This window comes from Amia ocellicauda, unplaced genomic scaffold, assembly GCF_036373705.1.
Source record: "Amia ocellicauda isolate fAmiCal2 unplaced genomic scaffold, fAmiCal2.hap1 HAP1_SCAFFOLD_58, whole genome shotgun sequence".
NCBI lineage: Eukaryota > Metazoa > Chordata > Actinopteri > Amiiformes > Amiidae > Amia > Amia ocellicauda.
Window position 1 is genome coordinate 287,141 of NW_027102988.1, and position 21,354 is coordinate 308,494.

The 21,354-nt window shown below is 46.3% G+C and overlaps 8 non-coding genes and 54 pseudogenes across 8 annotated transcripts; all 62 read right to left on the reverse strand.

The window, feature by feature from the left end:
* Window positions 1–157: 157 nt before the first annotated feature.
* Window positions 158–276, reverse strand: LOC136738766 (uncharacterized; annotated as a pseudogene).
* Window positions 277–491: 215 nt separating this feature from the next.
* Window positions 492–610, reverse strand: LOC136738704 (uncharacterized; annotated as a pseudogene).
* A 213-nt stretch (window positions 611–823) lies between these two features.
* LOC136738798 (uncharacterized) lies at window positions 824–942 on the reverse strand (annotated as a pseudogene).
* Window positions 943–1,156: 214 nt separating this feature from the next.
* Window positions 1,157–1,275, reverse strand: LOC136738771 (uncharacterized; annotated as a pseudogene).
* Window positions 1,276–1,491: 216 nt separating this feature from the next.
* Window positions 1,492–1,610, reverse strand: LOC136738767 (uncharacterized; annotated as a pseudogene).
* Window positions 1,611–1,825: 215 nt separating this feature from the next.
* LOC136738705 (uncharacterized) lies at window positions 1,826–1,944 on the reverse strand (annotated as a pseudogene).
* Window positions 1,945–2,158: 214 nt separating this feature from the next.
* Window positions 2,159–2,277, reverse strand: LOC136738764 (uncharacterized; annotated as a pseudogene).
* Window positions 2,278–2,491: 214 nt separating this feature from the next.
* LOC136738773 (uncharacterized) lies at window positions 2,492–2,610 on the reverse strand (annotated as a pseudogene).
* Window positions 2,611–2,826: 216 nt separating this feature from the next.
* LOC136738768 (uncharacterized) lies at window positions 2,827–2,945 on the reverse strand (annotated as a pseudogene).
* Window positions 2,946–3,160: 215 nt separating this feature from the next.
* On the reverse strand, window positions 3,161–3,279 carry LOC136738706 (uncharacterized; annotated as a pseudogene).
* Window positions 3,280–3,492: 213 nt separating this feature from the next.
* Window positions 3,493–3,611, reverse strand: LOC136738765 (uncharacterized; annotated as a pseudogene).
* A 214-nt stretch (window positions 3,612–3,825) lies between these two features.
* On the reverse strand, window positions 3,826–3,944 carry LOC136738774 (uncharacterized; annotated as a pseudogene).
* A 216-nt stretch (window positions 3,945–4,160) lies between these two features.
* LOC136738769 (uncharacterized) lies at window positions 4,161–4,279 on the reverse strand (annotated as a pseudogene).
* Window positions 4,280–4,494: 215 nt separating this feature from the next.
* LOC136738756 (uncharacterized) lies at window positions 4,495–4,613 on the reverse strand (annotated as a pseudogene).
* A 216-nt stretch (window positions 4,614–4,829) lies between these two features.
* LOC136738789 (uncharacterized) lies at window positions 4,830–4,948 on the reverse strand (annotated as a pseudogene).
* A 213-nt stretch (window positions 4,949–5,161) lies between these two features.
* On the reverse strand, window positions 5,162–5,280 carry LOC136738804 (uncharacterized; annotated as a pseudogene).
* A 214-nt stretch (window positions 5,281–5,494) lies between these two features.
* Window positions 5,495–5,613, reverse strand: LOC136738631 (uncharacterized; annotated as a pseudogene).
* A 214-nt stretch (window positions 5,614–5,827) lies between these two features.
* LOC136738686 (uncharacterized) lies at window positions 5,828–5,946 on the reverse strand (annotated as a pseudogene).
* Window positions 5,947–6,162: 216 nt separating this feature from the next.
* Window positions 6,163–6,281, reverse strand: LOC136738712 (uncharacterized; annotated as a pseudogene).
* A 214-nt stretch (window positions 6,282–6,495) lies between these two features.
* LOC136738651 (uncharacterized) lies at window positions 6,496–6,614 on the reverse strand (annotated as a pseudogene).
* A 214-nt stretch (window positions 6,615–6,828) lies between these two features.
* Window positions 6,829–6,947, reverse strand: LOC136738778 (uncharacterized; annotated as a pseudogene).
* A 213-nt stretch (window positions 6,948–7,160) lies between these two features.
* LOC136738785 (uncharacterized) lies at window positions 7,161–7,279 on the reverse strand (annotated as a pseudogene).
* Window positions 7,280–7,493: 214 nt separating this feature from the next.
* On the reverse strand, window positions 7,494–7,612 carry LOC136738655 (uncharacterized; annotated as a pseudogene).
* A 214-nt stretch (window positions 7,613–7,826) lies between these two features.
* Window positions 7,827–7,945, reverse strand: LOC136738687 (uncharacterized; annotated as a pseudogene).
* Window positions 7,946–8,161: 216 nt separating this feature from the next.
* Window positions 8,162–8,280, reverse strand: LOC136738713 (uncharacterized; annotated as a pseudogene).
* Window positions 8,281–8,494: 214 nt separating this feature from the next.
* LOC136738746 (uncharacterized) lies at window positions 8,495–8,613 on the reverse strand (annotated as a pseudogene).
* Window positions 8,614–8,829: 216 nt separating this feature from the next.
* On the reverse strand, window positions 8,830–8,948 carry LOC136738658 (uncharacterized; annotated as a pseudogene).
* Window positions 8,949–9,167: 219 nt separating this feature from the next.
* Window positions 9,168–9,286, reverse strand: LOC136738722 (uncharacterized; annotated as a pseudogene).
* Window positions 9,287–9,496: 210 nt separating this feature from the next.
* LOC136738676 (uncharacterized) lies at window positions 9,497–9,615 on the reverse strand (annotated as a pseudogene).
* Window positions 9,616–9,831: 216 nt separating this feature from the next.
* LOC136738819 (5S ribosomal RNA) lies at window positions 9,832–9,950 on the reverse strand. Its single transcript, XR_010812713.1, has one exon. It is a non-coding gene; the product is annotated as a 5S ribosomal RNA (ribosomal RNA).
* A 219-nt stretch (window positions 9,951–10,169) lies between these two features.
* LOC136738683 (uncharacterized) lies at window positions 10,170–10,288 on the reverse strand (annotated as a pseudogene).
* A 209-nt stretch (window positions 10,289–10,497) lies between these two features.
* Window positions 10,498–10,616, reverse strand: LOC136738794 (uncharacterized; annotated as a pseudogene).
* Window positions 10,617–10,824: 208 nt separating this feature from the next.
* LOC136738696 (uncharacterized) lies at window positions 10,825–10,943 on the reverse strand (annotated as a pseudogene).
* A 209-nt stretch (window positions 10,944–11,152) lies between these two features.
* LOC136738716 (uncharacterized) lies at window positions 11,153–11,271 on the reverse strand (annotated as a pseudogene).
* Window positions 11,272–11,496: 225 nt separating this feature from the next.
* Window positions 11,497–11,614, reverse strand: LOC136738667 (uncharacterized; annotated as a pseudogene).
* Window positions 11,615–11,833: 219 nt separating this feature from the next.
* On the reverse strand, window positions 11,834–11,951 carry LOC136738806 (5S ribosomal RNA). Its single transcript, XR_010812700.1, has one exon. It is a non-coding gene; the product is annotated as a 5S ribosomal RNA (ribosomal RNA).
* Window positions 11,952–12,172: 221 nt separating this feature from the next.
* Window positions 12,173–12,291, reverse strand: LOC136738786 (uncharacterized; annotated as a pseudogene).
* A 215-nt stretch (window positions 12,292–12,506) lies between these two features.
* On the reverse strand, window positions 12,507–12,625 carry LOC136738684 (uncharacterized; annotated as a pseudogene).
* A 209-nt stretch (window positions 12,626–12,834) lies between these two features.
* Window positions 12,835–12,953, reverse strand: LOC136738795 (uncharacterized; annotated as a pseudogene).
* A 208-nt stretch (window positions 12,954–13,161) lies between these two features.
* Window positions 13,162–13,280, reverse strand: LOC136738697 (uncharacterized; annotated as a pseudogene).
* Window positions 13,281–13,489: 209 nt separating this feature from the next.
* On the reverse strand, window positions 13,490–13,608 carry LOC136738717 (uncharacterized; annotated as a pseudogene).
* Window positions 13,609–13,833: 225 nt separating this feature from the next.
* Window positions 13,834–13,952, reverse strand: LOC136738738 (5S ribosomal RNA). The gene has a single exon (XR_010812693.1). It is a non-coding gene; the product is annotated as a 5S ribosomal RNA (ribosomal RNA).
* A 215-nt stretch (window positions 13,953–14,167) lies between these two features.
* On the reverse strand, window positions 14,168–14,286 carry LOC136738677 (uncharacterized; annotated as a pseudogene).
* A 220-nt stretch (window positions 14,287–14,506) lies between these two features.
* On the reverse strand, window positions 14,507–14,625 carry LOC136738611 (uncharacterized; annotated as a pseudogene).
* A 224-nt stretch (window positions 14,626–14,849) lies between these two features.
* On the reverse strand, window positions 14,850–14,968 carry LOC136738749 (5S ribosomal RNA). The gene has a single exon (XR_010812694.1). It is a non-coding gene; the product is annotated as a 5S ribosomal RNA (ribosomal RNA).
* A 215-nt stretch (window positions 14,969–15,183) lies between these two features.
* Window positions 15,184–15,302, reverse strand: LOC136738690 (uncharacterized; annotated as a pseudogene).
* Window positions 15,303–15,521: 219 nt separating this feature from the next.
* LOC136738720 (5S ribosomal RNA) lies at window positions 15,522–15,640 on the reverse strand. The gene has a single exon (XR_010812691.1). It is a non-coding gene; the product is annotated as a 5S ribosomal RNA (ribosomal RNA).
* A 210-nt stretch (window positions 15,641–15,850) lies between these two features.
* Window positions 15,851–15,969, reverse strand: LOC136738847 (uncharacterized; annotated as a pseudogene).
* A 540-nt stretch (window positions 15,970–16,509) lies between these two features.
* On the reverse strand, window positions 16,510–16,628 carry LOC136738613 (uncharacterized; annotated as a pseudogene).
* A 211-nt stretch (window positions 16,629–16,839) lies between these two features.
* Window positions 16,840–16,958, reverse strand: LOC136738617 (uncharacterized; annotated as a pseudogene).
* A 210-nt stretch (window positions 16,959–17,168) lies between these two features.
* Window positions 17,169–17,287, reverse strand: LOC136738843 (uncharacterized; annotated as a pseudogene).
* Window positions 17,288–17,497: 210 nt separating this feature from the next.
* Window positions 17,498–17,616, reverse strand: LOC136738802 (uncharacterized; annotated as a pseudogene).
* A 216-nt stretch (window positions 17,617–17,832) lies between these two features.
* Window positions 17,833–17,951, reverse strand: LOC136738761 (5S ribosomal RNA). The gene has a single exon (XR_010812695.1). It is a non-coding gene; the product is annotated as a 5S ribosomal RNA (ribosomal RNA).
* A 219-nt stretch (window positions 17,952–18,170) lies between these two features.
* On the reverse strand, window positions 18,171–18,289 carry LOC136738638 (uncharacterized; annotated as a pseudogene).
* A 210-nt stretch (window positions 18,290–18,499) lies between these two features.
* Window positions 18,500–18,618, reverse strand: LOC136738605 (uncharacterized; annotated as a pseudogene).
* Window positions 18,619–18,827: 209 nt separating this feature from the next.
* LOC136738744 (uncharacterized) lies at window positions 18,828–18,946 on the reverse strand (annotated as a pseudogene).
* Window positions 18,947–19,156: 210 nt separating this feature from the next.
* Window positions 19,157–19,275, reverse strand: LOC136738821 (5S ribosomal RNA). Its single transcript, XR_010812715.1, has one exon. It is a non-coding gene; the product is annotated as a 5S ribosomal RNA (ribosomal RNA).
* A 215-nt stretch (window positions 19,276–19,490) lies between these two features.
* On the reverse strand, window positions 19,491–19,609 carry LOC136738760 (uncharacterized; annotated as a pseudogene).
* Window positions 19,610–19,828: 219 nt separating this feature from the next.
* Window positions 19,829–19,947, reverse strand: LOC136738714 (5S ribosomal RNA). The gene has a single exon (XR_010812690.1). It is a non-coding gene; the product is annotated as a 5S ribosomal RNA (ribosomal RNA).
* Window positions 19,948–20,160: 213 nt separating this feature from the next.
* Window positions 20,161–20,279, reverse strand: LOC136738700 (uncharacterized; annotated as a pseudogene).
* Window positions 20,280–20,489: 210 nt separating this feature from the next.
* Window positions 20,490–20,608, reverse strand: LOC136738745 (uncharacterized; annotated as a pseudogene).
* A 219-nt stretch (window positions 20,609–20,827) lies between these two features.
* LOC136738643 (uncharacterized) lies at window positions 20,828–20,946 on the reverse strand (annotated as a pseudogene).
* Between the last annotated feature and the right edge of the window lie 408 nt (window positions 20,947–21,354).

The following is a 21,354-nucleotide window of genomic DNA, read 5'->3' on the forward strand; positions in this document are numbered from 1 at the left end:
CAAAATAATGAAGAAAAAATAACAATGGAGGGAAAAATATCAGTGCAGCAAAGGGTGTTGAAAGTAACCGGGTACCTGTACAATACTTCAAATATATCTCCTCCAGACAGAAAGAGAGTATTAAGAGCTACGATAAAGTTACCCAGCAGACGTAAAAAGCTGGCAGCACCTGGTATTTCCAGGAGATCTCCCATCCAAGTACTGACCAGGTCCTGCCCCGTTTCGTTTCCGAGATCTGACGAGATCGGGCGCGTTCAGGTCTGTGTGTCCGCAAGCCGAGATGCCTGGTTGCATGATGTCTCTTAAAGGCTGGCGGATATTGATGGAACTTCCAGAAAAAATAAAAAATAAAAAGAAAAATGGCGGGAAAAATATCAGTGCAGCAAAGGGTGTTGAAAGTAGCCGGGTACGTGTACAAAACCTCAATTATAACACCTCCAGACAGAAAGAGAGTATTAAGAGCTACAATGAAGTTACTCAGGAGACTAAAAAGCTTGCAGCACCAGGTATTTCCAGGAGGTCTCCCATCCAAGTATTGACCAGGCCCTGCCCCGTTTAGCTTCCAAGATCTGACAAGATCGGGCACGTTCAGGACGGTGTGGACACAAGCCGAGAGGCCTGGCTGCATGATGTCTCTTAATGGTTGGCGGGTATTGACGGAACTTCCAGCAAAAAAAAAAAAAAAGAAAAACGGAGGGAAAAATATCAGTGCAGCAAAGGATGTTGAAAGTAGCCAGGTACGTGTACAATACTTCAATTATATCTCCTCCAGACAGAAAGAGAGTATTAAGAGCTACGATAAAGTTACCCAGGAGACGTAAAAAGCTTACAGAACCAGGTATTTCCAGGAGGTCCCACATTCAAGTAATGACCAGGCCCTGCCCCGTTTAGCTTCCGAGATCTGACGAGATGGGGTGCGTTCAGGACGGTGTGGTTGCAAGCCAAGAGGCCTGGCTGCATGATGTCTCTAAATGGCTGGAGGGTATTGACAGAACTTCCAGCAAAAAAAAATGAAAAAAGAAAAATGGAGGGAGAAATATCCGTGCAGCAAAGGGTGTTAAAAGTAGCCGGGTACGTGTACAATACTTCAATTATATCTCCTCCAGACAGAAAGAGAGTATAAAGAGCTACGATGAAGTTACCCAGGAGACGTAAAAGCTTGCAGCACCAGGTATTTCTAGGAGGTCTCACATTCAAGTACTGACCAGGTCCTGCCCCGTTTAGCTTCCGAGATCTGATGAGTTCGGGCGCGTTCAGGACAATGTGTCCGCATGCCAAGAGGCCTGGCTGCATGATGTCTCTTAAAGGCTGGAGGATATTGACGGAACTTCCAGCAAAATAATGAAGAAAAAATAACAATGGAGGGAAAAATATCAGTGCAGCAAAGGGTGTTGAAAGTAACCGGGTACCTGTACAATACTTCAATTATATCTCCTCCAGACTGAAAGAGAGTATTAAGAGCTACGATAAAGTTACCCAGCAGACGTAAAAAGCTGGCAGCACCTGGTATTTCCAGGAGATCTCCCATCCAAGTACTGACCAGGTCCTGCCCCGTTTCGTTTCCGAGATCTGACGAGATCGGGCGCGTTCAGGTCTGTGTGTCCGCAAGCCGAGATGCCTGGTTGCATGATGTCTCTTAAAGGCTGGCGGATATTGATGGAACTTCCAGAAAAAATAAAAAATAAAAAGAAAAATGGCGGGAAAAATATCAGTGCAGCAAAGGGTGTTGAAAGTAGCCGGGTACGTGTACAAATCCTCAATTATAACACCTCCAGACAGAAAGAGAGTATTAAGAGCTACAATGAAGTTACTCAGGAGACTAAAAAGCTTGCAGCACCAGGTATTTCCAGGAGGTCTCCCATCCAAGTATTGACCAGGCCCTGCCCCGTTTAGCTTCCAAGATCTGACAAGATCGGGCACGTTCAGGACGGTGTGGACACAAGCCGAGAGGCCTGGCTGCATGATGTCTCTTAATGGTTGGCGGGTATTGACGGAACTTCCAGCAAAAAAAAAAAAAAAAGAAAAACGGAGGGAAAAATATCAGTGCAGCAAAGGATGTTGAAAGTAGCCAGGTACGTGTACAATACTTCAATTATATCTCCTCCAGACAGAAAGAGAGTATTAAGAGCTACGATAAAGTTACCCAGGAGACGTAAAAAGCTTGCAGAACCAGGTATTTCCAGGAGGTCCCACATTCAAGTAATGACCAGGCCCTGCCCCGTTTAGCTTCCGAGATCTGACGAGATGGGGTGCGTTCAGGACGGTGTGGTTGCAAGCCAAGAGGCCTGGCTGCATGATGTCTCTAAATGGCTGGAGGGTATTGACAGAACTTCCAGCAAAAAAAAATGAAAAAAGAAAAATGGAGGGAGAAATATCCGTGCAGCAAAGGGTGTTAAAAGTAGCCGGGTACGTGTACAATACTTCAATTATATCTCCTCCAGACAGAAAGAGAGTATAAAGAGCTACGATGAAGTTACCCAGGAGACGTAAAAGCTTGCAGCACCAGGTATTTCTAGGAGGTCTCACATTCAAGTACTGACCAGGTCCTGCCCCGTTTAGCTTCCGAGATCTGATGAGTTCGGGCGCGTTCAGGACAATGTGTCCGCATGCCAAGAGGCCTGGCTGCATGATGTCTCTTAAAGGCTGGAGGATATTGACGGAACTTCCAGCAAAATAATGAAGAAAAAATAACAATGGAGGGAAAAATATCAGTGCAGCAAAGGGTGTTGAAAGTAACCGGGTACCTGTACAATACTTCAATTATATCTCCTCCAGACTGAAAGAGAGTATTAAGAGCTACGATAAAGTTACCCAGCAGACGTAAAAAGCTGGCAGCACCTGGTATTTCCAGGAGATCTCCCATCCAAGTACTGACCAGGTCCTGCCCCGTTTCGTTTCCGAGATCTGACGAGATCGGGCGCGTTCAGGTCTGTGTGTCCGCAAGCCGAGATGCCTGGTTGCATGATGTCTCTTAAAGGCTGGCGGATATTGATGGAACTTCCAGAAAAAATAAAAAATAAAAAGAAAAATGGCGGGAAAAATATCAGTGCAGCAAAGGGTGTTGAAAGTAGCCGGGTACGTGTACAAATCCTCAATTATAACACCTCCAGACAGAAAGAGAGTATTAAGAGCTACAATGAAGTTACTCAGGAGACTAAAAAGCTTGCAGCACCAGGTATTTCCAGGAGGTCTCCCATCCAAGTATTGACCAGGCCCTGCCCCGTTTAGCTTCCAAGATCTGACAAGATCGGGCACGTTCAGGACGGTGTGGACACAAGCCGAGAGGCCTGGCTGCATGATGTCTCTTAATGGTTGGCGGGTATTGACGGAACTTCCAGCAAAAAAAAAAAAAAAGAAAAACGGAGGGAAAAATATCAGTGCAGCAAAGGATGTTGAAAGTAGCCAGGTACGTGTACAATACTTCAATTATATCTCCTCCAGACAGAAAGAGAGTATTAAGAGCTACGATAAAGTTACCCAGGAGACGTAAAAAGCTTGCAGAACCAGGTATTTCCAGGAGGTCCCACATTCAAGTAATGACCAGGCCCTGCCCCGTTTAGCTTCCGAGATCTGACGAGATGGGGTGCGTTCAGGACGGTGTGGTTGCAAGCCAAGAGGCCTGGCTGCATGATGTCTCTAAATGGCTGGAGAGTATTGACAGAACTTCCAGCAAAAAAAAATGAAAAAAGAAAAATGGAGGGAGAAATATCCGTGCAGCAAAGGGTGTTAAAAGTAGCCGGGTACGTGTACAATACTTCAATTATATCTCCTCCAGACAGAAAGAGACTATAAAGAGCTACGATGAAGTTACCCAGGAGACGTAAAAGCTTGCAGCACCAGGTATTTCTAGGAGGTCTCACATTCAAGTACTGACCAGGTCCTGCCCCGTTTAGCTTCCGAGATCTGATGAGTTCGGGCGCGTTCAGGACAATGTGTCCGCATGCCAAGAGGCCTGGCTGCATGATGTCTCTTAAAGGCTGGAGGATATTGACGGAACTTCCAGCAAAATAATGAAGAAAAAATAACAATGGAGGGAAAAATATCAGTGCAGCAAAGGGTGTTGAAAGTAACCGGGTACCTGTACAATACTTCAATTATATCTCCTCCAGACTGAAAGAGAGTATTAAGAGCTACGATAAAGTTACCCAGCAGACGTAAAAAGCTGGCAGCACCTGGTATTTCCAGGAGATCTCCCATCCAAGTACTGACCAGGTCCTGCCCCGTTTCGTTTCCGAGATCTGACGAGATCGGGCGCGTTCAGGTCTGTGTGTCCGCAAGCCGAGATGCCTGGTTGCATGATGTCTCTTAAAGGCTGGCGGATATTGATGGAACTTCCAGAAAAAATAAAAAATAAAAAGAAGAATGGCGGGAAAAATATCAGTGCAGCAAAGGGTGTTGAAAGTAGCCGGGTACGTGTACAAATCCTCAATTATAACACCTCCAGACAGAAAGAGAGTATTAAGAGCTACAATGAAGTTACTCAGGAGACTAAAAAGCTTGCAGCACCAGGTATTTCCAGGAGGTCTCCCATCCAAGTATTGACCAGGCCCTGCCCCGTTTAGCTTCCAAGATCTGACAAGATCGGGCACGTTCAGGTCTGTGTGTCCGCAAGCCTAGAGAGCTGGCTGCATGATGTCTCTTAAAGGCTGGAGGGTATTGACGGAACTTCCGGCCAAAAAAAAAAGAAAAAAGAAAAATGGAGGGAAAAATATCAGTGCATCAAAGGGTGTTGAAAGTAGCCGGGTACGTGTACAATTCTTCAATTATATCTCCTCCAGACTGAAAGAGAGTATTACGAGCTACGATGAAGTTACCCAAGAGACGTATAAAGCTTGCAGCACCTGGTATTTCCAGAAGGTCACCCATCCAAGTACTGACCAGGACCTGCCCCGTTCAGCTTACGCGATCTGACGAGATCGAGCGCGTTCAGGACGGTGTGGACAGAAGCCGAGAGGCCTGGCTGCATGATGTCTCTTAATGGTTGGCGGGTATTGACGGAACTTCCAGCAAAAAAAAAAAAAAAGAAAAACGGAGGGAAAAATATCAGTGCAGCAAAGGATGTTGAAAGTAGCCAGGTACGTGTACAATACTTCAATTATATCTCCTCCACACAGAAAGAGAGTATTAAGAGCTACGATAAAGTTACCCAGGAGACGTAAAAAGCTTGCAGAACCAGGTATTTCCAGGAGGTCCCACATTCAAGTAATGACCAGGCCCTGCCCCGTTTAGCTTCCGAGATCTGACGAGATGGGGCGCGTTCAGGACAGTGTGGTTGCAAGCCAAGAGGCCTGGCTGTATGATGTCTCTTAAAGGCTGGAGGGTATTGATGGAACTTCCAGCAAAAAAAAAAAAAAAAGAAAAACGGAGGGAAAAATATCAGTGCAGCAAAGGGTGTTGAAAGTAGCCGGGTACGTGTACAATTCTTCAATTATATCTCCTCCAGACTGAAAGAGAGTATTAAGAGCTACGATGAAGTTACACAGGATACGTAAAAAGCTTGCTTCACCTGGTATTTCCAGGAGGTCACCCATCCAAGTACTAACCAGGCCCTGTCCCGTTTAGTTTCCAAGGTCTGACGAGATCGGGCACGTTCAGGACGGTGTGGCCGCAAGCCAAGAGGTCTGGCTGCATGATGTCTCTAAATGGCTGGAGGGTATTGACAGAACTTCCAGCAAAAAAAAATGAAAAAAGAAAAATGGAGGGAAAAATATCAGTGCAGCAAAGGGTGTTAAAAGTAGCCGGGTACGTGTACAATACTTCAATTATATCTCCTCCAGACAGAAAGAGAGTATAAAGAGCTACGATGAAGTTACCCAGGAGACTAAAAAGCTTGCAGCACCAGGTATTTCCAGGAGGTCTCCCATCCAAGTATTGACCAGGCCCTGCCCCGTTTAGCTTCCAAGATCTGACAAGATTGGGCACGTTCAGGTCAGTGTGGCCGCAAGCCTAGAGAGCTGGCTGCATGATGTCTCTTAAAGGCTGGAGGGTATTGACGGAACTTCCGGCAAAAAAAAAAAGAAAAAAGAAAAATGGAGGGAAAAATATCAGTGCAGCAAAGGGTGTTGAAAGTAGCCGGGTACGTGTACAATTCTTCAATTATATCTCCTCCAGACTGAAAGAGAGTATTACGAGCTACGATGAAGTTACCCAAGAGACGTATAAAGCTTGCAGCACCTGGTATCTCCAGAAGGTCACCCATCCAAGTACTGATCAGGACCTGCCCCGTTTAGCTTCCGAGATCTGACGAGATGGGGCGCGTTCAGGACGGTGTGGTTGCAAGCCAAGAGGCCTGGCTGTATGATGTCTCTTAAAGGCTGGAGGGTATTGATGGAACTTCCAGCAAAAAAAAAAAAAAAAGAAAAACGGAGGGAAAAATATCAGTGCAGCAAAGGGTGTTGAAAGTAGCCGGGTACGTGTACAATTCTTCAATTATATCTCCTCCAGACTGAAAGAGAGTATTAAGAGCTACGATGAAGTTACACAGGATACGTAAAAAGCTTGCATCACCTGGTATTTCCAGGAGGTCACCCATCCAAGTACTAACCAGGCCCTGGCCCGTTTAGTTTCCAAGGTCTGACGAGATCGGGCGCGTTCAGGACGGTGTGGCCGCAAGCCAAGAGGCCTGGCTGCATGATGTCTCTAAATGGCTGGAGGGTATTGACAGAACTTCCAGCAAAAAAAAATGAAAAAAGAAAAATGGAGGGAAAAATATCAGTGCAGCAAAGGGTGTTAAAAGTAGCCGGGTACGTGTACAATACTTCAATTATATCTCCTCCAGACAGAAAGAGAGTATAAAGAGCTACGATGAAGTTACCCAGGAGACGTAAAAGCTTGCAGCACCAGGTTTTTCTAGGAGGTCTCACATTCAAGTACTGACCAGGTCCTGCCCCGTTTAGCTTCCGAGATCTGATGAGTTCGGGCGCGTTCAGGACAATGTGTCCGCATGCCAAGAGGCCAGGCTGCATGATGTCTCTTAAAGGCTGGCGGGTATTGACGGAACTTCCAGCAAAAAAAAAAAAAAAGAAAAACGGAGGGAAAAATATCAGTGCAGCAAAGGATGTTGAAAGTAGCCAGGTACGTGTACAATACTTCAATTATATCTCCTCTACACAGAAAGAGAGTATTAAGAGCTACGATAAAGTTACCCAGGAGACGTAAAAAGCTTGCAGAACCAGGTATTTCCAGGAGGTCCCACATTCAAGTAATGACCAGGCCCTGCCCCGTTTAGCTTCCGAGATCTGACGAGATGGGGCGCGTTCAGGACGGTGTGGTTGCAAGCCAAGAGGCCTGGCTGTATGATGTCTCTTAAAGGCTGGAGGGTATTGATGGAACTTCCAGCAAAAAAAAAAAAAAAAGAAAAACGGAGGGAAAAATATCAGTGCAGCAAAGGGTGTTGAAAGTAGCCGGGTACGTGTACAATTCTTCAATTATATCTCCTCCAGACTGAAAGAGAGTATTAAGAGCTACGATGAAGTTACACAGGATACGTAAAAAGCTTGCTTCACCTGGTATTTCCAGGAGGTCACCCATCCAAGTACTAACCAGGCCCTGTCCCGTTTAGTTTCCAAGGTCTGACGAGATCGGGCGCGTTCAGGACGGTGTGGCCGCAAGCCAAGAGGTCTGGCTGCATGATGTCTCTAAATGGCTGGAGGGTATTGACAGAACTTCCAGCAAAAAAAAATGAAAAAAGAAAAATGGAGGGAAAAATATCAGTGCAGCAAAGGGTGTTAAAAGTAGCCGGGTACGTGTACAATACTTCAATTATATCTCCTCCAGACAGAAAGAGAGTATAAAGAGCTACGATGAAGTTACCCAGGAGACTAAAAAGCTTGCAGCACCAGGTATTTCCAGGAGGTCTCCCATCCAAGTATTGACCAGGCCCTGCCCCGTTTAGCTTCCAAGATCTGACAAGATTGGGCACGTTCAGGTCAGTGTGGCCGCAAGCCTAGAGAGCTGGCTGCATGATGTCTCTTAAAGGCTGGAGGGTATTGACGGAACTTCCGGCAAAAAAAAAAAGAAAAAAGAAAAATGGAGGGAAAAATATCAGTGCAGCAAAGGGTGTTGAAAGTAGCCGGGTACGTGTACAATTCTTCAATTATATCTCCTCCAGACTGAAAGAGAGTATTACGAGCTACGATGAAGTTACCCAAGAGACGTATAAAGCTTGCAGCACCTGGTATCTCCAGAAGGTCACCCATCCAAGTACTGATCAGGACCTGCCCCGTTTAGCTTCCGAGATCTGACGAGATGGGGCGCGTTCAGGACGGTGTGGTTGCAAGCCAAGAGGCCTGGCTGTATGATGTCTCTTAAAGGCTGGAGGGTATTGATGGAACTTCCAGCAAAAAAAAAAAAAAAAGAAAAACGGAGGGAAAAATATCAGTGCAGCAAAGGGTGTTGAAAGTAGCCGGGTACGTGTACAATTCTTCAATTATATCTCCTCCAGACTGAAAGAGAGTATTAAGAGCTACGATGAAGTTACACAGGATACGTAAAAAGCTTGCATCACCTGGTATTTCCAGGAGGTCACCCATCCAAGTACTAACCAGGCCCTGGCCCGTTTAGTTTCCAAGGTCTGACGATATCGGGCGCGTTCAGGACGGTGTGGCCGAAAGCCGAGAGGCCCGGCTGCATGATGTCTCTTTAGGCTGGTGGGTATTGACGGAACTTCCAGCAAAAAAAAAAAGAAAAAAAGAAAAATGGAGGGAGAAATATCAGTGCAGCAAAGGCTGTTGAAAGTAGCCGGGTACGTGTACAATTCTTCAATAATATCTCCTCCAGACTGAAAGAGAGTATTAAGAGCTACGATGAAGTTACCCAGGAGACGTAAAAAGCTTGCAGCACCTGGTATTTCCAGGAGGTCACCCAACCAAGTACTGGCCAGACCCTGCCCCGTTTAGCTTCCGAGATATGATGAGATCAGGCGCGTTCAGGACGGTGTGGCCGCAAGCCAAGAGACCTGGCTGCATGATGTCTCTTAAAGGCTGGCAAGTATTGACGGAACTTCCAGCAAAAAAAAAAAAAAAAAAAATAGAAAAAGGGAGGGATAAATATCAGTGCAGCAAAGGGTGTTGAAAGTAGCCGGGTACATGTACAATTCTTCAATTATATCTCCTCCAGACAGATAGAGAGTATTAAGAGCTACGATAAAGTTACCCAGGAGACGTAAAAGCTTGCAGCACGAGGTATTTCAAGGAGGTCTCACATTCATGTACTGACCAGGTCCTGCCCCGTTTAGCTTCCGAGATCTGACGAGATCGGGCGCGTTCAGGATGGTGTGGCCGCAAGCCAAGATGCCTGGCTGCATGATGTCTCTTAAAGGCTGGCGGGTATTGACGGAACTGCCAGCAAAAAAAAAAAAGAAAAATAGAGGGAAATATACCAGTGCAGCAAAGGGTGTTGAAAGTAGCCGGGTACGTGTACAATTCTTCAATTATATCTCCTGGAGACAGAAAGAAAGTTTTAAGAGCTACGATGAAGTTACCCAGGAGACGTAAAAAGCTTGCAGCACCTGGTATTTCCAGGAGGTCACACATCCAAGTACTGACCAGGCCCTGCCCCGTTTAGCTTCCGAAATCTGATATGATCGGGAGCGTTCAGGACGGTGTGACTACAAGCCAAGAGGCCTGGCTGCATGATGTCTCTTAAAGGCTGGCGGATATTGACGGAACTTCCAGCAAAAAAATAAAATAAAAAGAAAAATGGAGGGAAAAATATCAGTGCAGCAAAGGGTGTTGAAAGTAGCCTAGTACGTGTACAATTCTTCAATTATATCTCCTGGAGACAGAAAGAGAGTATTAAGAGCTACGATGAAGTTACCCAGGAGACGTAAAAGGCTTGCAGCACCTGGTATTTCTAGGAGGTCTCCCATCCAAGTACTGACCAGGCCCTGCCCCGTTTAGCTTCCGAGATCTGACGAGATCGGGCGCATTCAGGACGGTGTGGCCGCAAGCCGAGAGGCCTGGCTGCATGATGTCTCTTAAAGGTTGGCGGGTATTGACGGAACTTCCAGCAAAAAAAAAAAAAAAAAAAATAGAAAAAGGGAGGGATAAATATCAGTGCAGCAAAGGGTGTTGAAGGTAGCCGGGTACGTGTACAATTCTTCAATTATATCTCCTCCAGACAGATAGAGAGTATTAAGAGCTACGATAAAGTTACCCAGGAGACGTAAAAGCTTGCAGCACCAGGTATTTCCAGGAGGTCTCACATTCATGTACTGACCAGGTCCTGCCCCGTTTAGCTTCCGAGATCTGACGAGATCAGGCGTGTTCAGGATGGTGTGGCCGCAAGCCGAGATGCCTGGCTGCATGATGTCTCTTAAAGGCTGGCGGGTATTGACGGAACTGCCAGCAAAACAAAAAAAGAAAAATAGAGGGAAAAATACCAGTGCAGCAAAGGGTGTTGAAAGTAGACGGGTACGTGTACAATTCTTCAATTATATCTTCTCCAGACAGAAAGAGAGTATTAAGAGCTACGATAAAGTTACCCAGGAGACGTAAAAGCTTGCAGCACTAGGTATTTCCAGGAGGTCTCACTTCCATGTACTGACCAGGTCCTGCCCCGTTTAGCTTCCAAGATCTGACGAGATCGGCCGCGTTCAGGATAGTGTGGCCGCAAGCCAAGATGCCTGGCTGCATGATGTCTCTTAAAGGCTGGCGGGTATTGACGGAACTGCCAGCAAAAAAAAAAAGAAAAATAGAGGTAAATATACCAGTGAAGCAAAGGGTGTTGACAGTAGCTGGGTACGTGTACAATACTTCAATTAAATCTCCTCCAGACAGATAGAGAGTATTAAGAGCTACGATAAAGTTACCCAGGAGACGTAAAAGCTTGCAGCACAAGGTATTTCCAGGAGGTCTCACATTCATGTACTGACCAGGTCCTGCCCCGTTTAGCTTCCGAGATCTGACGAGATCGGGCGCGTTCAGGATGGTGTGGCCGCAAGCCGAGATGCCTGGCTGCATGATGTCTCTTAAAGGCTGGCGGGTTTTGACGGAACTGCCAGCAAAACAAAAAAATAAAAATAGAGGGAAAAATACCAGTGCAGCAAAGGGTGTTGAAAGTAGACGGGTACGTGTACAATTCTTCAATTATATCTTCTCCAGACAGAAAGAGAGTATTAAGAGCTACGATAAAGTTACCCAGGAGACGTAAAAGCTTGCAGCACTAGGTATTTCCAGGAGGTCTCACTTCCATGTACTGACCAGGTCCTGCCCCGTTTAGCTTCCGAGATCTGACGAGATCGGGCGCATTCAGGACGGTGTGGCCACAAGCCGAAAGGCCTGGCTGCATGATGTCTCTTAAAGGTTGGCGGGTATTGACGGAACTTCCAGCAAAAAAAAAAAAGAAAAAAAGAAAAAAGAAAAATGGATGGAAAAATATCAGTGCAGCAAAGGGTGTTGACAGTAGCTGGATACGTGTACAATACTTCAATTATATCTCCTCCAGACAGAGAGAGAGTATTAAGAGCTACGATGAAGTTACCCAGGAGACGTAAAAAGCTTGCAGCACCTGGTATTTCTAGGAGGTCTCCCATCCAAGTACTGACCAGGCCCTGCCCCGTTTAGCTTCCGGATCTGACGAGATCGGGCGCATTCAGGACGGTGTGGCCACAAGCCGAAAGGCCTGGCTGCATGATGTCTCTTAAAGGTTGGCGGGTATTGACGGAACTTCCAGCAAAAAAAAAAAAAAAAAAATAGAAAAATGGAGGGAAAAATATCAGTGCAGGAAAGGGTGTTGAAAGTAGCCGGGTACGTGTACAATTCTTCAATAATATCTCCTGCAGACTGAAAGAGAGTATTAAGAGCTACGATAAAGTTACCCAGGAGACGTAAAAAGCTTGCAGCACCTGGTATTTCCAGGAGGTCACCCATCCAAGTACTGACCAGGCCCTGCCCCGTTAGCTTCCGAGATCTGACGAGATCGGGCGCGTTCAGGACGGTGTGGCCGCAAGCTAAGAAGCCTGGCTGCATGATGTCTCTTAAAGGCTGGCGGGTATTGACGGAACTTCCAGCAAAAAATAAAAAATAAATAAATAGAAAAATGGAGGGAAAAATATCAGTGCAGGACAGGGTGTTGAAAGTAGCCGGGTACATGTACAATTCTACAATTATATCTCCTCCAGACTGAATGAGAGTATTAAGAGCTACGATGAAGTTACCCAGGAGATGTAAAAAGCTTTCAGCACCTGGTATTTCCAAGAGGTCACCCATCCAATTACTGACCAGGCCCTGCCCAGTTTTTCTTCCGAGATCTGACGAGATCTTGCGTCTTCAGGACGGTGTGGCCTCAAGCCAAGAGGCCTGGCTGCATGATGTCTCTTAAAGGCTGGAGGGTATTGATGGAACTTCCAGCAAAAAACAAAAGAAAAAAGAAAAATGGAGGGACAAATATCAGTGCAGCAAAGCGTGTTGAAGGTAGCCGGGTACGTGTACAATTCTTCAATTATATCTCCTCCAGACAGATAGAGAGTATTAAGAGCTACGATAAAGTTACCCAGGAGACGTAAAAGCTTGCAGCACCAGGTATTTCCAGGAGGTCTCACATTCATGTACTGACCAGGTCCTGCCCCGTTTAGCTTCCGAGATCTGACGAGATCAGGCGTGTTCAGGATGGTGTGGCCGCAAGCCGAGATGCCTGGCTGCATGATGTCTCTTAAAGGCTGGCGGGTATTGACGGAACTGCCAGCAAAACAAAAAAAGAAAAATAGAGGGAAAAATACCAGTGCAGCAAAGGGTGTTGAAAGTAGACGGGTACGTGTACAATTCTTCAATTATATCTTCTCCAGACAGAAAGAGAGTATTAAGAGCTACGATAAAGTTACCCAGGAGACGTAAAAGCTTGCAGCACTAGGTATTTCCAGGAGGTCTCACTTCCATGTACTGACCAGGTCCTGCCCCGTTTAGCTTCCAAGATCTGACGAGATCGGCCGCGTTCAGGATAGTGTGGCCGCAAGCCAAGATGCCTGGCTGCATGATGTCTCTTAAAGGCTGGCGGGTATTGACGGAACTGCCAGCAAAAAAAAAAAGAAAAATAGAGGTAAATATACCAGTGAAGCAAAGGGTGTTGACAGTAGCTGGGTACGTGTACAATACTTCAATTAAATCTCCTCCAGACAGATAGAGAGTATTAAGAGCTACGATAAAGTTACCCAGGAGACGTAAAAGCTTGCAGCACAAGGTATTTCCAGGAGGTCTCACATTCATGTACTGACCAGGTCCTGCCCCGTTTAGCTTCCGAGATCTGACGAGATCGGGCGCGTTCAGGATGGTGTGGCCGCAAGCCGAGATGCCTGGCTGCATGATGTCTCTTAAAGGCTGGCGGGTTTTGACGGAACTGCCAGCAAAACAAAAAAATAAAAATAGAGGGAAAAATACCAGTGCAGCAAAGGGTGTTGAAAGTAGACGGGTACGTGTACAATTCTTCAATTATATCTTCTCCAGACAGAAAGAGAGTATTAAGAGCTACGATAAAGTTACCCAGGAGACGTAAAAGCTTGCAGCACTAGGTATTTCCAGGAGGTCTCACTTCCATGTACTGACCAGGTCCTGCCCCGTTTAGCTTCCGAGATCTGACGAGATCGGGCGCATTCAGGACGGTGTGGCCACAAGCCGAAAGGCCTGGCTGCATGATGTCTCTTAAAGGTTGGCGGGTATTGACGGAACTTCCAGCAAAAAAAAAAAAGAAAAAAAGAAAAAAGAAAAATGGATGGAAAAATATCAGTGCAGCAAAGGGTGTTGACAGTAGCTGGATACGTGTACAATACTTCAATTATATCTCCTCCAGACAGAGAGAGAGTATTAAGAGCTACGATGAAGTTACCCAGGAGACGTAAAAAGCTTGCAGCACCTGGTATTTCTAGGAGGTCTCCCATCCAAGTACTGACCAGGTCCTGCCCCGTTTAGCTTCCGAGATCTGACGAGATCGGGCGCATTCAGGACGGTGTGGCCGCAAGCCAAGAAGCCTGGCTGCATGATGTCTCTTAAAGGTTGGCGGGTATTGACGGAACTTCCAGCAAAAAAAAAAAAAAAAAAGAAAAATGGATGGAAAAATATCAGTGCAGCAAAGGGTGTTGACAGTAGCTGGGTACGTGTACAATACTTCAATTATATCTCCTCCAGACAGATAGAGAGTATTAAGAGCTACGATAAAGTTACCCAGAAGACGTAAAAGCTTGCAGCACCAGGTATTTCCAGGAGGTCTCACACTCATTTACTGACCAGGTCCTGCCCCGTTTAGCTTCCGAGATCTGACGAGATCGGGCGCGTTCAGGATGGTGTGGCCGCAAGCCGAGATGCATGGCTGCATGATGTCTCTTAAAGGCTGGCGAGTATTGACGGAATTTCCAGCAAAAAAAAAAAAAAAAAAAATAGAAAAATGGAGGGAAAAATATCAGTGCAGGAAAGGGTGTTGAAAGTAGCTGGATACGTGTACAATACTTCAATTATATCTCCTCCAGACAGAGAGAGAGTATTAAGAGCTACGATGAAGTTACCCAGGAGACGTAAAAAGCTTGCAGCACCTGGTATTTCAAGGAGGTCTCCCATCCAAGTACTGACCAGGCCCTGCCCCGTTAAGCTTCCGAGATCTGACGAGATCGGGCGCATTCAGGACGGTGTGGCCACAAGCCGACAGGCCTGGCTGCATGATGTCTCTTAAAGGTTGGCGGGTATTGACGGAACTTCCAGCAAAAAAAAAAAAGAAAAAAAGAAAAAGAAAAATGGATGGAAAAATATCAGTGCAGCAAAGGGTGTTGACAGTAGCTGGATACGTGTACAATACTTCAATTATATCTCCTCCAGACAGAGAGAGAGTATTAAGAGCTACGATGAAGTTACCCAGGAGACGTAAAAAGCTTGCAGCACCTGGTATTTCTAGGAGGTCTCCCATCCAAGTACTGACCAGGTCCTGCCCCGTTTAGCTTCCGAGATCTGACGAGATCGGGCGCATTCAGGACGGTGTGGCCGCAAGCCGAGAGGCCTGGCTGCATGATGTCTCTTAAAGGTTGGCGGGTATTGACGGAACTTCCAGCAAAAAAAAAAAAAAAAAAGAAAAATGGATGGAAAAATATCAGTGCAGCAAATGGTGTTGACAGTAGCTGGGTACGTGTACAATACTTCAATTATATCTCCTCCAGACAGATAGAGAGTATTAAGAGCTACGATAAAGTTACCCAGGAGACGTAAAAGCTTGCAGCACCTGGTATTTGCAGGAGGTCTCACATTCAAGTACTGACCAGGTCCTGCCCCGTTTAGCTTCCGAGATCTGACGAGATCGGGCGCGCTCAGGACGGTGTGGCCGCAAGTCAAGAGGCCTGGCTGCATGATGTCTCTTAAAGGCTGGCGGGTATTGACGGAACTTCCAGCAAAAAAAAAAAAAAAAAAAATGGAAAATGGAGGGAAAAATATCAGTGCAGCAAAGGCTGTTGAAAATAGCCGGGTACGTGTACAATACTTCAATTATATCTCCTCCAGACAGATAGAGAGTATTAAGAGCTACGATGAAGTTTCCCAGGAGATGTAAAAAGCTTGCAGCACCAGGTATTTCCAGGAGGTCTCCCATCCAAGTACTGACCAGGCCCTGCCCCGTTTAGCTTCCGAGATCTGACGAGATCGGGCGTGTTCAGGACGGTGTGGCCGCAAGCCAAGAGGCCTGGCTGCATGATGTCTCTTAAAGGCTGGCGGGTATTGACGGAACTGCCAGCAAAAAAAAAAAAGAAAAATAGAGGGAAAAATACCAGTGCAGCAAAGGGTGTTAAAAGTAGCCGGGTACGTGTACAATTCTTCAATTATATCTCCTCCAGACAGAAAGAGAGTATTAAGAGCTACGATGAAGTTACCCAGGAGACGTAAAAAGCTTGCAGCACCTGGCATTTCCAGGAGGTCACCCATCCAAGTACTGACCAGGCCCTGCCCCGTTTAAATTCCAAGATCTGATGAGATCGGGGGCGTTCAGGACGGTGTGGCTGCAAGCCAAGAGGCCTGGCTGCATGATGTCTCTTAAAGCCTGGCGGGTATCGACGGAACTGCCAGCAAAAAAAAAAAAGAAAAATAGAGGGAAAAATATCAGTGCAGCAATGGGTGTTGAAAGTAGCCGGGTACGTGTACAATTCTTCAATTATATATTCTCCAGACAGAAAGAGAGTATTAAGAGCTACGATGAAGTTCCCCAGGAGACGTAAAAAGCTGGCAGCACCTGGTATTTCCAGAAGATCTCCCATCCAAGTACTGACCAGGTCCTGCCCCGTTTAGTTTCCGAGATCTTCCGTGATCGGGCGCGTTCAGGACTGTGTGTACGCAAGCCAAGAGGCCTGGCTGCATGATGTCTCTTAATGGCTGGCGGGTATTGACGGAACATCCAGCAAATAAAAAACAAGAGAAATGGTGGTAAAAATATCAGTGCAGCAAAGGGTGTTGAAAGTAGCCAGGTACGTGTACAATTCTTCAATTATATCTCCTCCAGACTGAAAGAGAGTATTAAGAGCAACGATGAAGTTACCCAGGAGACGTAAAAAGCTTGCAGCACCTGGTATTTCCAGGAGGACACCCATCCAAGTACTGACAAGGCCCTGCCCCGTTTGGCTTCCGAGATCTGACGAGATCGGGCGCGTTCAGGACGGTGTGGCCGCAAGCCAAGATGCCTGGCTGCATGATGTCTCTTAAAGGCAGGCGGGTATTGACGGAACAGCCAGCAAAAAAAAAAAAAGTGAAATGGAGGGAAAAATATCAGTGCAGTAATGGGTTTTGAAAGTAGCCGGGTACGTGTACAATTCTTCAATTATATCTCCTCCGGACAGAAAGAGAGTATTAAGAGCTACGATGAAGTTACCCAGGAGACGTAAAAAGCTTGCAGCACCTGGCATTTTCAGGAGGTCACCCATCCAAGTACTGACCAGGCCCTGCCCCGTTTAAATTCCAAGATCTGATGAGATCGGGGGCGTTCAGGACGGTGTGGCTGCAAGCCAAGAGGCCTGGCTGCATGATGTCTCTTAATAGTTGGCGGGTTTTGACGGAACATCCAGCAAAAAAAAAAAAGAGAAATGGAGGGAGAAATACCAGTGCAGCAAAGGGTGTTGAAAGTAGCCGGGTACGTGTACAATTCTTCAATTATATCTCCTGCAGACAGAAAGAGAGTATTAAGAGCTACGATGAAGTTACCCAGGAGACGTAAAAAGCTTGCAGCACCTGGTATTTCTAGGAGGTCAGCCATCCAAGTACTGACCAGGCCCTGCCCCGTTTAGCTTCCGAGATCTTACGAGATCGGGCGCATTCAGGACGGTGTGGCCACAAGCCGAGAGGCCTGGCTGCATGATGTCTCTTAAAGGTTGGCGGGTATTGACGGAACTTCCAGCAAAAAAAAAAATGAAAAATGGAGGGAAAAATATCAGTGCAGCAAAGGCTGTTGAAAGTAGCCGGGTACGTGTACAATACTTCAATTATATCTCCTCCAGACAGATAGAGAGTATTAAGAGCTACGATGAAGTTTCACAGGAGACGTAAAAAGCTTGCAGCACCAGGTATTTCCAGGAGGTCTCCAATCTAAGTACTGACCAGGCCCTGGCCCGTTTAGCTTCAGAGATCTGACGATATCGTGCGCGTTCAGGACGGTGTGGCCGAAAGCCAAGAGGCCCGGCTGCATGATGTCTCTTTAGGCTGGTGGGTATTGACGGAACTTCCAGCAAAAAAAAAAAAAAAAAAAGAAAAATGGAGGGAAAAATATCAGTGCAGCAAAGGCTGTTGAAAGTAGCCGGGTACGTGTACAATTCTTCAATAATATCTCCTCCAGACTGAAAGAGAGTATTAAGAGCTACGATGAAGTTACCCAGGAGACGTAAAAAGCTTGCAGCACCTGGTATTTCCAGGAAGTCACCCAACCAAATACTGACCAGGTCCTTCCCCGTTTAGCTTCCGAGATCTGACGAGATCGGGCGCGTTCAGGATGGTGTGGCCGCAAGCCAAGATGCCTGGCTGCATGATGTCTCTTAAAGGATGGCGGGTATTGACGGAATTTCCAGCAAAAAAAAAAAAAAAAAAAATAGAAAAATGGAGGGAAAAATATCAGTGCAGCAAAGGGTGTTGAAAGTAGCCGGGTACGTGTACAATTCTTCACTTATATCTCCTCCAGACAGAAAGAGAAAATTAAGAGCTACGATAAAGTTACCCAGGAGACGTAAAAGCTTGCAGCACCAGGTATTTCCAGGAGGTCTCCCATCCAAGTACTGACCAGGTCCTGCCCCGTTCAGCTTCCGAGATCTGACAAGATCGGGCGCGTTCAGGATGGTGTGGCCGCAAGCCAAGATGGCTGGCTGCATGATGTCTCTTAAAGGCTGGCGGGTATTGACGGAACTGCCAGCAAAAAAAAAAAAGAAAAATAGAGGGAAATATACCAGTGCAGGAAAGGGTGTTGAAAGTAGCCGGGTACGTGTACAATTCTTCAATTATATCTCCTCCAGACAGAAAGAGAGTATTAAGAGCTACGATGAAGTTACCCAGGAGACGTAAAAAGCTTGCAGCACCTGGCATTTCCAGGAGGTCACCCATCCAAGTACTGACCAGGCCCTGCCCCGTTTAAATTCCAAGATCTGATGAGATCGGGGGCGTTCAGGACGGTGTGGCTGCAAGCCAAGAGGCCGGGCTGCATGATGTCTCTTAATGGTTGGCGGGTTTTGACGGAACATCCAGCAAAAAAAAAAAGAGAAATGGAGGGAGAAATACCAGTGCAGCAATGGGTGTTGAAAGTAGCCGGGTACGTGTACAATTCTTCAATTATGTCTCCTCCAGACAGAAAGAGAGTATTAAGAGCTACGATGAAGTTACCCAGGAGACGTAAAAAGCTGGCAGCACCTGGTATTTCCTGGAGGTCTCACATTTAAGTACTGACCAGGTCCTGCCCCGTTTAGCTTCCGAGATCTGACAAGATCGGGCACGTTCAGGACGGTGTGGCCGCAAGAGGAGATGTCTGGCTGCATGATGTCTCTTAAAGGCTGGCGGGTATTGACGGAACTGCCAGCAAAAAAAAAAAAGAAAAATAGAGGGAAATATACCAGTGCAGCAAAGGGTGTTGAAAGTAGCCTAGTACGTGTACAATTCTTCAATTATATCTCCTGGAGACAGAAAGAGAGTATTAAGAGCTACGATGAAGTTACCCAGGAGACGTAAAAGGCTTGCAGCACCTGGTATTTCTAGGAGGTCTCCCATCCAAGTACTGACCAGGCCTTGCCCCGTTTAGCTTCCGAGATCTGACGAGATCGGGCGCATTCAGGACGGTGTGGCCGCAAGCCGAGAGGCCTGGCTGCATGATGTCTCTTAAAGGTTGGCGGGTATTGACGGAACTTCCAGCAAAAAAAAAAAAAAAAAAGAAAAATGGATGGAAAAATATCAGTGCAGCAAAGGGTGTTGACAGTAGCTGGGTACGTGTACAATACTTCAATTATATCTCCTCCAGACAGATAGAGAGTATTAAGAGCTACGATAAAGTTACCCAGGAGACGTAAAAGCTTGCAGCACCAGGTATTTCCAGGAGGTTTCACATTCATGTACCGACCAGGTCCTGCCCAGTTTAGCTTCCAAGATCTGACGAGATCGGGCGAGTTCAGGATGGTGTGGCCGCAAGCCGAGATGCCTGGCTGCATGATGTCTCTTATAGGCTGGCGGGTATTGACGGAATTTCCAGCAAAAAAAAAAAAAAAAAAATGGAAAAATGGAGGGAAAAATATCAGTGCAGGAAAGGGTGTTGAAAGTAGCCGGGTACGTGTACAATTCTTCAATTATATCTCCTGGAGACAGAAAGAGAGTATTAAGAGCTACGATGAAGTTACCCAGGAGACGTAAAAAGCTTGCAGCACCTGGTATTTCTAGGAGGTCTCCCATCCAAGTACTGACCAGGCCCTGCCCCGTTTAGCTTCCGAGATCTGACGAGATCGGGCGCATTCAGGACGGTGTGGCCACAAGCCGAAAGGCCTGGCTGCATGATGTCTCTTAAAGTTTGGCGGGTATTGACAGAACTTCAAGCAAAAAAAAAAAAAAAAAAGAAATGGATGGAAAAATATCAGTACAGCAAAGGGTGTTGACAGTAGCTGGGTACGTGTACAATACTTCAATTATATCTCCTCCAGACAGATAGAGAGTATTAAGAGCTACGATAAAGTTACCCAGGAGACGTAAAAGCTTGCAGCACGAGGTATTTCCAGGAGGTCTCACATTCATGTACTGACCAGGTCCTGCCCCGTTTAGCTTCCGAGATCTGACGAGATCGGGCGCGTTCAGGATGGTGTGGCCGCAAGCCGAGAGGCCTGGCTGCATGATGTCTCTTAAAGGCTGGCGGGTATTGACGGAACTGGCAGCAAAAAAAAAAAAGAAAAATAGAGGGAAAAATACCAGTGCAGCAAAGGGTGTTGAAAGTAGCCGGGTACGTGTACAATCCTTCAATTATATCTTCTCCAGACAGAAAGAGAGTATAAAGAGCTACGATGAAGTTCCCCAGGAGACGTAAAAAGCTGGCAGCACCTGGTATTTCCTGGAGGTCTCACATTTAAGTACTGACCAGGTCCTGCCCCGTTTAGCTTCCGAGATCTGACAAGATCGGGCACGTTCAGGACGGTGTGGCCGCAAGAGGAGATGTCTGGCTGCATGATGTCTCTTAAAGGCTGGCGGGTATTGACGGAATTTCCAGCAAGAAAAAAAAAAAAAAAAAAGAAAAAAGGAGGGAAAAATATCAGTGCAGGAAAGGGTGTTGAAAGTAGCCGGGTACGTGTACACTTCTTCAATTATATCTCCTGGAGACAGAAAGAGAGTATTAAGAGCTACGATGAAGTTACCCAGGAGATGTAAAAAGCTTGCAGCACCTGGTATTTCTAGGAGGTCTCCCATCCAAGTACTGACCAGGCCCTGCCCCGTTTAACTTCCGAAATCTGACGAGATTGGGCGCATTCAGGACGGTGTGGCCACAAGCCAAGAGGCCTGGCTGCATGATGTCTCTTAAAGGCTGGCGGGTATTGACGGAACTTCCAGCAAAAAAAAACAAAAAAAAAAGGAAAATGGAGGGAAAAATATCAGTGCAGGAAAGGGTGTTGAAAGTAGCCGGGTACGTGTACAATACTTCAATTATATCTCCTCCAGACAGAAAGAGAGTATTAAGAGCTACGATGAACTCACCTAAAGGATTATTAGGAACACCATACTAATACTGTGTTTGACCCCCTTTCGCCTTCAGAACTGCTTTAATTCTACGTGGCATTGCTTCAACAAGGTGCTGTAAGCATTCTTTAGAAATGTTGGCCCATATTGATAGGATAGCATCTTGCAGTTGATGGAGATTTGTGGGATGCACATCCAGGGCACGAAGCTCCCGTTCCACCAC